Source organism: Chelonia mydas, chromosome 16 (assembly GCF_015237465.2).
Source record: "Chelonia mydas isolate rCheMyd1 chromosome 16, rCheMyd1.pri.v2, whole genome shotgun sequence".
In the NCBI taxonomy this organism is placed as follows: Eukaryota; Metazoa; Chordata; order Testudines; family Cheloniidae; genus Chelonia; species Chelonia mydas.
The window spans coordinates 14,288,884-14,301,631 of NC_057857.1; the positions used below are offsets into that span (position 1 = coordinate 14,288,884).

The window sequence follows — 12,748 nt, forward strand, 5'->3', positions numbered from 1 at the left end:
TGGGCCAAGCCCTGGGGTGAAGGGGCTGCAGGGAAAGACCAAGCCCTGCAATGGCTCTGCTGGAGCTGGTAGTGTGCAGAGCTGCCCTGCAAACGCAAAGGCCCTTTGCCCGCTTTGTGCCTGGTGCTTTGCGTTGACCTACCTGGTGCTTGGTCTGCTCAGGCCAGGCCCCCTTTTAGAGCGTGACGTGAACGCCGATACCCTGAACCTGTCCCCAGAGGGTGGCATTATTTTCAGACCTGACCCAGACCTGCGTAAGCAGCACCACTCCCACTGCCTCGTCCTTGGGGCTTTGTCTGGGGAGCGCTGCCAGTTCCCTGTGCCTGCAAACAGTCTCTGTCCGCCTCGTGCCTGCAGGGGCTGAGCGCAGTGGTGGCAGCTGCGTGCCCAGCTCCTGCCAGCTGCACTGTGTGGGCTGCAGAGGGAGAGGCTGCAGTGACTCGCCGGCTCTCTCCCTCTGCAGCTGCAGGAGCTGGGCACCAGCCGACCCCCCAGGCCCTGGGCAGGAGGTGATCTGGGACGACCCAAGCCCAAGAGGGTCGCTCAGGTTGTTTTCAGCCCCCACCCAAAGCTGACACTTGGGATCAGTTCCCAGCAGGTTCGGGGGCTTGCAAGGCTCTACACAGTTGTTCTGCTGGCCCTGGCCTGGGCTTTGCGATGTGCTGAGACTCACACAGCGCTGGCTCCCAGTTCCCCAACGCCCCTGCTAAGCGGGGAGGAGGCCGTGTTCTTTGAAGTCAAGCGACCCAGTCATGAGAGGGCTGTTTGGATTTCAAAACGCCCCCTTGTGATGTGTCCCTGGCCCTGTGCAGCTGTCCGGCTTGGTGGGAGCTGGGAAGTTTGGAGCTTACACGGAACAGGCTTGATCCTGCGTCAGCTGGAGCCATTTGAATGAAACCAGTCGCTTTGCTGCTGCAAATGCCTCCCTTTTTCCCAGTCACCTGACCCACCTACCCCCTCCCCTCCGCAAAACCACCACCAAGACCCCCGTGTGATGCATTGTGCCTGATAACCTCATCTGACCCCCTAATCTCGCAGCCCTCAAGGGCAGGGATTCAATGTGACTGCAATCATTTGTAGTGTGGGGAGGGTTTCTCTCGTTCACCACTCCCTCTTCTAGACCTTGCTGATGGTGTGTTGCTGGGACAACAGAGGCTGCCATGTTCCAGAGGTGGCTGCATTCAGCTGTGGGGAAAGCCCTCTGTCTCGGGGGAACCCAAGCTTTCCAGTGTGCTGGGAACATGGGTGCCACATACCTAATTTTGCCTAAAACAGAACAAGGTGAAGTTGCTCTCCTCTCCAATACAAAGGGATAATCTGCAGAGCCTGCAGATCCCAGCATGCACTGCACCATCTTGGGTCTAAGGGATTGGCCAAATGGATCAAACAGATGTTCCTAGGGGTGATTGAAGGCTAAATTCTTAACCTGGGAATTTCCTGCTTTATTTTCAAAAGGGAACTGGGCATTTCCCTCAACCTCCCCATGGCAGCGTGAGTCCTGGACCTGGTGTTGCCTAGAGGATTGTGCACTGGACTGGGACTCAGGAGAGTTGGGTTCTCCCACTTGTGCCACTGGACTGCTGCGTGACCGTGGGCAAGGCACTGTACCTCAATTTCTCCATCTGTTAAATGGGGATAATGTGCTTTGCAGTGTGCTTTGAGATCTACTGGTGATAAGAGCTAGGTGGTATGATTAGTATTGGTACAGAGGAGGCCTCGTTTCCTGATGCGTCTGATCCACCAGATTGTGGTTAAGTGGAAAACTAAGAGCATGGGAAATTAACTGCACTGCCTGGGGCTCATCAGTCAGGCATCAAGATGCCATCTCCCTAAAGACTTCCCAATTATGTTAGCTGGTTGTCCTGGAAGATAGCTGAAGACGTAGTCTGCAAGGCCCTTTGCTGGCAGAGAGTGGCAGGAAGCTGGGCTTGTCCCTAGGGACATTCTTGTCAATATTTCATGCCACAAAGGGACATTGCTTTTGCTCCATGGACATTTGATTTAGTTCCTTGTTTGATTTGAAAGATACTACAGTGCAGTCAGTGCCGGTGAAAGGTGCCTGATTGACGTCCCTGGAGGCTGGAGTTGTCTGGGGAAGAGGGACATCATAGCTGGGGCAAAGCAAACTTCCCATGTGTAGCCTCATGTTCTCTCCTGGCCACTGACCTAGAAGGCGTCACCTATAAGGTGAGAACTTAGAGCTCAATTTCAGAGGCCCATTCAGTCCCTTGGCCTCTCTGCTTAGCTAGGGGCAGGGGCCAAAACCACAACCAAAGTACCCCACGTGTGCTACGCTGTCACTGCAAGTACCTGGGCCCCAACTCACTACTGTGGTTGCAGCCCATGCCGTGATGTTGGGCAGCACAGACTGCCAGGCAGGAACCATTGGTCTCCAGCACTCCTGCACCTACCCCCCGACCCCCTCCCCACCTAAGTGCAGACAAGGGCAAACCAGGGTTTGCACGCTGGAGCTAATCAGGGTTTACCCCAACGGGAAGGTATTTCCTTGTTGTCATCAGCAATGTCCTGTGTCATTGCAGAATAGCCCGGTGCTGCTGCCTTCTCATGGAGAAGTCCCTAGCCTGCAGGCCCTTACACCAGCAGCCCAGCAATTGTGCTGTGCTGGGTGACAATGACCAACGGTAACAGCAGTTTACCAGGGCTAATGGGAGCGGGTGCAGGGCTGCCACGTTCCTTGCAGCAGAGAACAAGAAGGGCTGGGTTGTCAGTTGCATTTATCTTCATGAGGATTCTGTAATGAGGAAAGCAGTCGCTAGTGACACTTTGTACACAGGGGGAATAAACAACCCGGCGGGCTGTCAGCTGTTTAATAACTGGTGAGTTATGTTCTCCGTCAAAGGATGCCTCTGGGGCGCAGACAGGTGCATATTCAGCTAGGAGAAAGGGGAAGAATCTGTGGGCTTGGATAGCCAAGGAAGAGTGGGTTTGAGGTTGATAATAAAACCTAGCACTTTTCCTCCATAGATCTCAGTGTCTTAAGGATGGTATTCCCATTTTACAGATATTTAAGTAATACGTAAATAGCATGTGATGCATAGCTATCAAAGTGCTTTACAGAGATATTCTCATTTTACCGGTGGGGAAACTGAGGCATAGAGAGATTGTGACTTGCCCAAAGCAGAGGAGTGGGACTCAGAAAATCTGGGCTTTATTCCCAAGTCTGCCACAGATCCACTGTGCAACCGTGGACAAGTCACTGAAGGCTAAAATTTTCAAAAGTAGACACTAATTTTGAGGGTCTCTGTTTTGACCAACTTAAGACATCTAAGGTCTGGTGCTGAGCACCAACAACTCAGGGGTTAAATTGGCCTGACTCCTGGTACCTTTTCCTGGTGACTGTATCTTGTGGTCCAGAATCTAAGCTTTCTGCAGTGTTCTGTGGCCATGAAGCACGCCTCCAAACTGTGAATTGGGTGTAAACACTTGCAGTGATGTCTGCAGAGAGAGCCTAAAACGGCAAGGCTGACATCTGAAACAGCACCTATTCACTTCACTTGATGTGTTAACTCCAGAGACTAATGATGGCAAATTACACGTCCGTGTTGTTAACTATTACACTGGTGATCTCAGCATGCACGGAAGAGGAGGGATGAGCAGATACCACAGTGGTGGGCAAGGTATAAAAATCTTGCCTGGTGGTACTGTGAGGAGCTGCACAATCTACAATCTCATTTTAGACATGGGTGGAGCCTGGATTGTGAGCAGAGGTTGGGGGAGCAGCTGTTTGACACCGGCCCACCACTCCAGTGGGGGCTGGTAGTGCCTGGCATCCCAGGAAGTCAAGCCCTATCTAATGTTGGCCATCCAAAATGAATGGCCTCTAGAAAATTTAGGCCTTAAACTTTCTGTCAGGCTAATAATGCTTGTCCCCTGTGACAATCCATGTGAAAGGACAACAATTCATGAATCTCTGGGACTCTCAGCAGGAAACTGCTCTATGAGTAGGGAGTGTTACTATTTTCCATGTCAATTAGCAATGCATTTGGGTTAAAAACGATTGTGCCAGTCCATGGAGAATAATGAGGGCACATACACTTAGTGATATGCACACACACCATGATACACCCCCCCTGCCCAATTCTGTTCGCCAGAGAGCTGGCATGGGGGTGTATGTCAAAATCTCTATTTTCCTGTGTCCCAGGTGGATGGTCTGTAAGTATTTTCCCATTGCTAGAGCCGCTGCTGGTCATTATGTACATTATGCCCTCAGTCGGGAATCGGGGCCCTGTCGTGCTGTCCCCGGACATAAGGTAGGAGCTGCCCCCAGAGCCGGCCATCACCAGATGAGAGACAAAGGGGGGGCTACAAGGCCAGCGGAGGAGCACAAGGTACCAGAGACGGTTCTGTTCAGGGGACTAAGCCGCGGTCACCCCGGCTAGAAGGGTCCCAAAATAGGCCCAGTAATAATAGCCCCTGACCTTTGGATCCCAGAGCAAACAGATCGGCGTCCAAGCAAAGGAGCTGGTCTTTGGTAGGAGTCTGTCACCTTCACCGGTCTGAGCACGGAGGCCGGGCAGCTGCTGCCCATGTGCTGAGCGGTCTTCCCCGTGCGTCCCTGCCCGGCCGCCGGGGCGCTGAGCCGGCCAGGCGTGAGCGGGGCTTGGCAGCGGGCACAGACTCCGTGCTGCCTTTCTCCCGTGCCCTGCGGCCCAGCTTCCTTGGCCCCTTTTCCCCGAGGACGAGCCGGAGCGCGGGGCGGGGGCCTGGCTTTACTCGCCGGGCCTGTGTGCCGCGGGGGCTGGGGGGGCTCCTGCCAGAGGGCTCTGGGTCCGGTTCGTGCCTGGGCTCTGCCGCCAGCGGGCCGGGGGCGCGGGTGGCTGGTCGATCCGGGGGCACCGGAGCTTTCCGCGCCGGCCGGGTCCCGGTGCCTCCCCGCGGGGCGCAGGCGGGCGGCCCCGGCCCCGGCCCACCTGCGGGAAGGGGAGTCGCTCCCCACCGGGTGCCACCCACGGCAGGGAGCCGCCCCCTCCTGGCCCCGCCCCGCCGCGCTTCATAACAGGGGTGCCCCGGCGGCGCTTCTGCCCGGTGCCCCCGTCGCCTGATCGCCTCCCCGCGTCCGGAGCGCGGAGCGGAGCCGGCGGCGCCTGTCGGGGTAATTCGCGGGCACGGGATCAGCGGCGGGAAGCTGGAGATCCGTGGGGGGAGGGAGGCTAGAGGGATCAGGGGTGGAGATCTGTGGGGACTAGTGTGTGGGGGGGAGGCCAGAGGGATCAGCGGAGGGGTGCTGGGGGGTGGAGATCCGTGGGGACCCGTGTGGGAAGGGAGGCTAGAGGGATCACTGGAAGGATGCTGGGGGTGGAGATCCGTGGGGGGGGGAGGCTGGCAGGAGCTGGGGACCAGTGGGGGGAGGCTGGGGGGGGGGGGAGTGAGGGTCAGTGGGGATGGGGGGGGAAGGGAGGCTAGGGGATCGGAGTGGAGATCTGTGGGGATCAGTGGGGGGAGTGAGGGTCAAGTGGGGACCAGTGCAGGGGAGGCTGGCAGGGAGGGTCACTGGGGGGAGGGAGGCTAGAGGGATCCGCGGAGGGATGCTGGGGGGTGGAGATCCGTGGGGACCAGTGGGGGGAGGCTGATGGGGGGGAGGGTCAGTGGGGGGAAGGAGGCTAGAGGGATCACTGGAGGGATGCTGGGGGGTGGAGATCCCTGGGGGGAGGCTGGGGGGAGCTGGGGACAGCTGTGGGGGAGTGAGGGTCAGTGGGGACCAGTGGGAAGAGGCCGGGGGAGGGAGGCTAGGGGGATCGGGGTGGAGATCCATGGGGACCGGGGGGGGAGGCTGGTGGGGAGGATCAGTGGTGGGAGGGAGGCTAGAGGGATCACCGGAGGGATGCTGCGGGGTGGAGATCCGTGGGGACCAGCCGCGGGAGGCTGGCGGGAGCTGGGGACCAGTGGGGGGAGGCTGGGGGGGAGGTGCCATGGTGTTGAAGCAATGTGGGGGGCAGGTTCTGGTGAAGGGGGCCCCCTTGCTCATCAGGCAGCAACACCCTGCTCCCTCCATCCCCGGCACTGACTCCCCAGCACAGCCCCCCGGCCCCGCCCCGCCTGGCTGCTGCTCTGTCCATTTCCTCCTGAAATGGACACAGTGGCAGGCAGTGAATTAAACAGTCAGACTCCAGTAACTCCGCTTGGGCCAGCCCCGCTCATTTAGCGGCTTCTCGCCTTGTTGTTGGGCCTGGGTCTCTGCCAGGTCCTGGGGGTTGAGCTGCGGGATCCGGGGCTGGGGAGGGACAGTCCCTCCCCACTGACCTGGGACAACATTTCAGAGGAGCGAAAACTGCCTAGAAATGAGACTGAAGTGGGGAGAGGAGGGAGATCTGGCAGAGCGCTTCGGCTGGCTGAGGCAGGGTCAGGGAATGCACGTGCCCCAGGCCTCTGCAGAAACGGTCCTAACAAACCCAGCTTCCGTCGTCGCCCCAGTCGATGGCTTGTGGCCCTGGAACAGCACTGTCCCCAGCCCCAGCAACAGTGACGCCTGTTATTCTGTTTTGCTGCGGCACCTAGGAGCTCCAGTCGTGAGTCAGGGCCCCATTGTGCTAGGCACTGTACGCCCGTAAGCTGCCTTGTCTTCCCTGGGAAACCAGGGTGTGTGTGTGTGGGGGGGGGCTTTCTTTTTAAGGTGTTAAAATCCTAGGGTGCAATTGTGGCCCTTGACTTCAATGGCGTCAGGATTTTCCACCCCTAGTGGAGATGATGGGATAGTTGTAGGGTTAGCTTGTGATCACTGGTCCAGGTAAACCCCAGGGACTAGCTAGTGGGTTAAAACACAAACCTTATTCCTGGTATAGATGTGGCCTTAAACTGTAATTTCTCTGGGGCAGGGGCTGCCTCTTTGTTCTGTGTTTGTACAGCATCTAGCGCAATGCAGTCCTGTGATGGGTGCATAGAATGCTGCCACGACACAAATAATAACACTAGGAAAGGATGGTTCTTTCTAACAGGGAATTTCCACCACCCACCCCGCCTCTCCCCTCCCTCCTTACTCTCCGTGCCAAGAGCAGTTAGCCTGGCATAGTGCGGGGTGGGCAGGTGTGTCTGGAAGGCAAACTCACATCTGCCTTTGCCCAGGGCTGGTTGTTGAAATCAACGGCTATTTGACCTCACCCGACACCCTCCGTCAAATGCAGGAAATACCTCTCCCTTCCTGGCCAGGCTCGGCCTTTCTTGGCATGATCCCCAGGTGCAAGAAGCTTTGAGTCACTGCCTCCTTGCAGGAACCTGTGGTGATCCAGACTGCATAGAGAACAACCCTGCTCCAAATCTCCCCAATGCCCTGCATTTCCCTCACCCTTCATTGAGGAGGACAGGTGCTTGAAAATCATCCCTGTGTTTCTCGCAGTGACTTATGCAGCCTATGAACACCAAGGTGGGACCCAGAACTCCTGGGTTCTCATCCCAACTCTAACACACACGTCCTCTCTCTGGTTTGTCTTTGCAAGTCCCTGAGGGCCAGGTTTTCAAAACTTCACGGCTTGGTTATTAAGAGCCCAGCACCCACAGTATTCTGACCTTCATTTCTCTGGCTCGGTCTCCCCATCCATTGGGGATAATAGTATCTACCTGTAACATTCCCCTCTGGTGTTGTTTGGACCAGTGATCTGCTAGGCCACTCCAATCCTTGACTCTGGGAGCCAGCCTTACCCTGCTCTGCTGTGAGAACCCCCACTCTGGGCTGTTCACGCATAGCCTCTGGCCTCTGGCATGTCAGCTGCTCCCAGAATGACAGTAGCCAATATCTCCGATCCCAGAAACAACCCTCGGAACCTCCATCTTGCAGTGTCCAGTTATGCCCATTGGACCCTGCAAGCTTATATAAGTTTGTCAATTAAACAAAGAAATGGGTATGTACCAGGCTTGTTATACCAAGGGGAGTTTCTGACACACTGCAAACCAAATGCACTGCTTCAGGTAGAATAAACAAACAGATTTATTAACTATAAATGTAGATTTAAGTGATTATAAGTCAAAGCATAACAAGTCAGATTTGGTCAAATGAAATAAAAACAAAATGCATTCTAAGCTGATCTTAACACTTTCACTGTCCTTACAAACTTCGATGCTTTTCACCACAGGCTGGCTCTTCAGACAGGCTCTCCCCTTTGATCAGTGGTTCAGTTGCTTGATGGTGGTGGTGTCTGAAGATGTAGGTGGAAGAGAGAGAGCATGGCAAAATGTCTCTCCCTTTTATCATGTCCTTTCTTTCCTCTTGGCTTTGCCCCCCTGCCCCTTCAGAGTCAGGTGAACATTACCTCATTGCAGTCCCAAACTACCCAAAGGAAGGGGGTGACTGTTGCTGCCTAAGCCAGTGTCCATTGTTCCTGTGAGGCTGGGCTGGGTTTGTCCCATCCATGCCCTGATGCGGTGTGAACTGCCTCTCTGTCCTTGGAGAGTTTTTGCATGGGCTTACTTTAAGCCATGAGGATACATTTTCAACCTCATAACTATATACATGAAATTATAACCTATAACCTTAATATAACATTACTGTAACAATTACTATAACATCACTGTAACGACCATGCTCAGTGCATCGTGAGCCTTCCGAAGACACCCGACGTGACAATCTTTGCATTGGATACCACAGAATCATTTTATAAAGATGAACATGGGGGGGGGTCTGGGGTGTCCCCCTGAGGTACAGAGCGTCACACTACCTCACAGGGATAGTTGTGAATTTATTCTGATGTGTAAATGCCGGAGGTGATGCAAAGAACTAAGTACTGTTATTACTAAGGGGCTTGCCTGCTCCACCTGTTTATTCTGACGCTGAGATCATTGTCTGGGAGGTTCCAGTGGGCTGCAGTGGAAAAGATTGTGTGACTATTAGTAGGGAAGTCACACCAGGAACTGGTGAAACTTTTGAAAGAGGCACTTGAGTTTGAAGGCCCCAGAATGTGGCCCCGCCATCTCACAGATGTGTTCTGTTGGAAAATGGTTCTTTGATAGTAAAACCATCTCTCTCAACAGAGACTGCAACAAGTGTGAGCATCCCAGATGGGAGACCCTTATCCTCACGCCCCAGGAAGCGGGGTTTGTTGAGATTGCAAACATGTGACTATCCCTGTCCCCTTTGCTCATCCTGACAGCTCTCTCCTGGAGATGGTGGAATTGAAATTTACGAGTTTCCTGCTCTTTCAATAAGCAGGAGCCTTATCCATTTCAATGCTGGCATGTTTCCTAGTAGAGATTGGTGTGGAGACCCCAGAGGACTGTGGTCAGTGACAGGCGTATATTTGGTAATCTCCTGGGCTTGGTGGCATTTAGACTCCAAGATGGGTCATTAAGAGGAAGTTAATGAAGGCTCAGGGGACTGTTAATGGGTGCTGGCGTTTTAAACCCATAGCTTGCCAATTCATACCCCCACACATCAGTATTCACTAAACGCTGTTTCAATTGGCAGGCTCCTTTGCCTGTGACACAGTGAGCTGGTGGTGTCAGTTTAGTTTCCAGTGACAATGACCTGAGCCAGGTATTGTCCTTTGGCTGGCAGAGCTATTCGTTTTACTGCTGTCCCTTCTGATGGGACCAGGATGGCTCAGGTTGCTGGTAATAGTGTATGCATCTCTGCGTCCTCTGTTTAAATCTAGAATAAGTCATTAGTGGCCAAATAAACATCCTGATGGTGATTAGTGGCCTGTGTTGACTGAGTTTGGGGGTGTACTTTGTGGGGGCATGTGTGTCTCAGGTCAGATCTTATAAGACAAGTGCCCGGCACTGTTACATTCACTTTATGCAGGAGGTACGCTCCCAAAGTGACACATTCCAGCTGGTGGTATTTATATGGTAGTTTATATGAGTTATGCATCTCTTTACACGTCACAAAAATCCAACCCATATGTCCCAGTTCCCTAACTTGTTCTGTTTCTTCCTTAACTTTGTTTTGGAAACTAAGGTTTCAGGTACTGGTCTGTGAAGGTATTTCCCTAGCTTATACTAAGAGACAGAACAAATATGCCTTGATTTTGACAAGTTCCCTATCTGCTTATGCCAAAGCTTACTTCAGCTAATGCAAGGTGTTATGGGATACTTAGCATAAGAGAACAGGATTATAGTCAAGGTATAGGCCAATTTAGGCTATACAGCTGTATTATTTGTGCTTAATGCATACTAACGTGTCTGTGGTGTGGCAAATACATATTATTAATATGAGATATATCTGCTAGCCAGCATATGTTGATCAGCTTCATAAACACCACAGCTGGTACTAACTGGCAATTTCAGAAGAGAAAGCAAAGACTGGACCACAGAGGCTAAACTCCCTCGTCATTCCTAGCAGTGGTTGTTCTGGGTCCCGTCCCTTTTCTGTGGATAAAGGCAGGGCTGTGTTCTCCAGGGCACTTTTTCCCAGCACTAAATTCACTCAAAGGACACAAGGGGCTATTGTATGACAGAGAAACATTGTCTGCATGGAGATTATCATCATTGTTGACCTAGTCCATTAAGAAACAAAACTCCTGCCCTGGTGTAAACGTCCTGTCTCATCAAAAGGGACAGAGGGTACACCCAGAATTACTGTGAAATAAAACATTTCTCTGAAAATGCTCCGTGAGCTGCCAGCTGGTGTTTTAGGTTCTTCTGAAAATTCCCCTCTTAATCCCAGCCTGCCCCACCTGCTCTGGGAGTGGCTGGCTAATGATGAAATCAGGAAGGGCTGAAGGGAAGGTTCGGGGAAGCTGAGTCATTGCTGGGCATGTGGGATGTACTGGTTACTAAATCTGCCTGTTTTTCATTTAGAAACTGACAGCACTAAGCCAGACTCACTACGGGTATAGAGTGGCAAGGCCCCATGGGCTTTAATGGAGCTCTGCCGACTTTACCTCAGCAATACATTTGACCCCTTGCCTCTAGGCAGAAGTGAAAGTGACTTTGCACTGGGATTGTCCACATTTCGGGCACTCAGACAGGGCTGGGCAATTTCCTGTTTAGCCTGAACCAGCGCGCACACGCCCCTCTCATCCAAGTCACTGCACGGAATCATGAATGAAACGCTGATTCCGGGCATTGGCAGCAGGGACTGCGGGCAGCGGCAGGTTCCCGGCCCCGTTGTGTGCCTGACCTGTTCCTGTCCGAGCACCAAGCCCCGACAGCACACTAATTGACAGTGAGGTCAGCAGCCTTGGGCTGAACCCAGACTGTCTGCTAAGGCAGAATTGGACCTTACACCAGAGGACGTAGGTTTGAGAGTAGCGGGTCACCTTGTGGAAATCGGCGGAGGGTTTGTCACCAGCATGAACATTGTTTAATGAGCATCTCCACCAGCTCTGCTGCTAAGAGACTCTGGGAAAGGGTCGGCTAGCACGCGTGGGCACTGGCTTTCGTTCCCCTGAGCTCCGATGAGGCGCCCCAGAACCAGGGGGTTCCATGGCAGTCATGCTCCAGATGAGTAAGTCCTTGGGATGTCTGTGCTTGAGTGTGATTCCCGGCCCAATGAGATACGCTTGTGCTAGCTCTCCACGCACTAAAATCAGAATGTAGCCGTGGCAGCGCGAGCAGTGGGACGGGCCAGCTGCCCCAAGTATGCGCCTAGGGGCTCGGATGGGCGCACGCTCGGGGGCAGCTAGCCTGTCCCGCTGCTCACGCCGCCGCGGCTGCACTCTGATGTTAGCGCACTAGCTCGCTGACAGCTAGCAGGGAGTATGTCTCCTCCAGCTGGGACTCAAACCCAGCTCTAAGTGTAGACGCATTCCTCTAAAGAGTGCCATTTTCCGACAGCCTCCGAAGTAGCACTTGGCTTCCCTTCCACACTCTGACGGTTTATCCCGATCACCACACCCAGCGTGCCCCCTGCTGCACTGTGTCAAAGTCAGATTCAGGACTCACATAATTTGTCAGACCACTCTGTTTATTAGCAAAGCGCTTTGCTAATGCACCCAGATGTGAGCCCCTCTCTGAGGCTCAAGATAACTTATTTATACAGCTAAGCCAAAGCCAATTTAACATAAGAGACAAAAGAAAGCAGAAACTGACAAATATACATACATATCTTATTTGCATACTAACGTTTACCAATCTCCTAGCTCAGTAGGAGCTCTAAGTTAATTAGTTTGAGGACCCATTGTCTCACACTCCTTAATGTTTCTCTTCCTGACAACTATATTTCGACAAACCCTTCAAGTAGCATTTCTTTAATGAATTATAATTTCAATATAATTCATTCTACTTTCACACCCGGTCATTGTGGAATTAGGGGCTTCCTGTTAGCAGGTTGGTAGTTAATCCTGGGATCTACTAGGACAAGCTAGCATGTTTTTAAATACAGCTTGTCCTTTGTGTGGACAAATGGTGGCTAGCATTGTGCAAGTTTTCTAACATGGTGCTTTTTCCCAGTATAAATGAGGCCCAGGTCCCCTTGGTCAAGTCCCTGCCCCTCTCAGCCCCTGCCTCAGTTTCCCTATTTGGAGTCTTTCCCTTTTTGGAATTGTGGTGTGTGTGTGTGTGTGTGTGTGTGTGTGTGTGTGTAAGTAATAGGAAGACAATGCTTGGGAATGTCTCTGTGGATTCTGTTTACGCTGCCACCACAGGCATGTGTCCTGTCCTTCTCCCCCCACCCAGCCCTCCACCCGCAGCATTTCACACTTGGCTGGGTGCATGGAGTTATGAAGGGTGACGGCTGCTGGGGGAAGCAGGATCAACATTCTGTCCTAGTGGTGCAGATCCTCCAATCCTGACTGCCACTGCCACGTGTGAGATCAGGGTCATGTACCATCCTGCCAATGCGAAATGTTCAGATCTGCTT

General features: G+C 53.2%; 1 protein-coding gene across 1 annotated transcript in view; it reads left to right on the forward strand.

Annotated features, from left to right (window-relative positions):
* The first annotated feature begins 4,966 nt into the window (after positions 1-4,966).
* The window catches only part of ASS1 (argininosuccinate synthase 1), a 78,841-nt gene continuing 71,059 nt past the window's right edge, over positions 4,967-12,748 (forward strand). The window contains exon 1 of the mRNA XM_037879897.2: positions 4,967-5,113. The gene's annotated coding sequence lies outside the window, so the exon portion shown is untranslated. The remainder of the gene's footprint in view (positions 5,114-12,748) is intronic.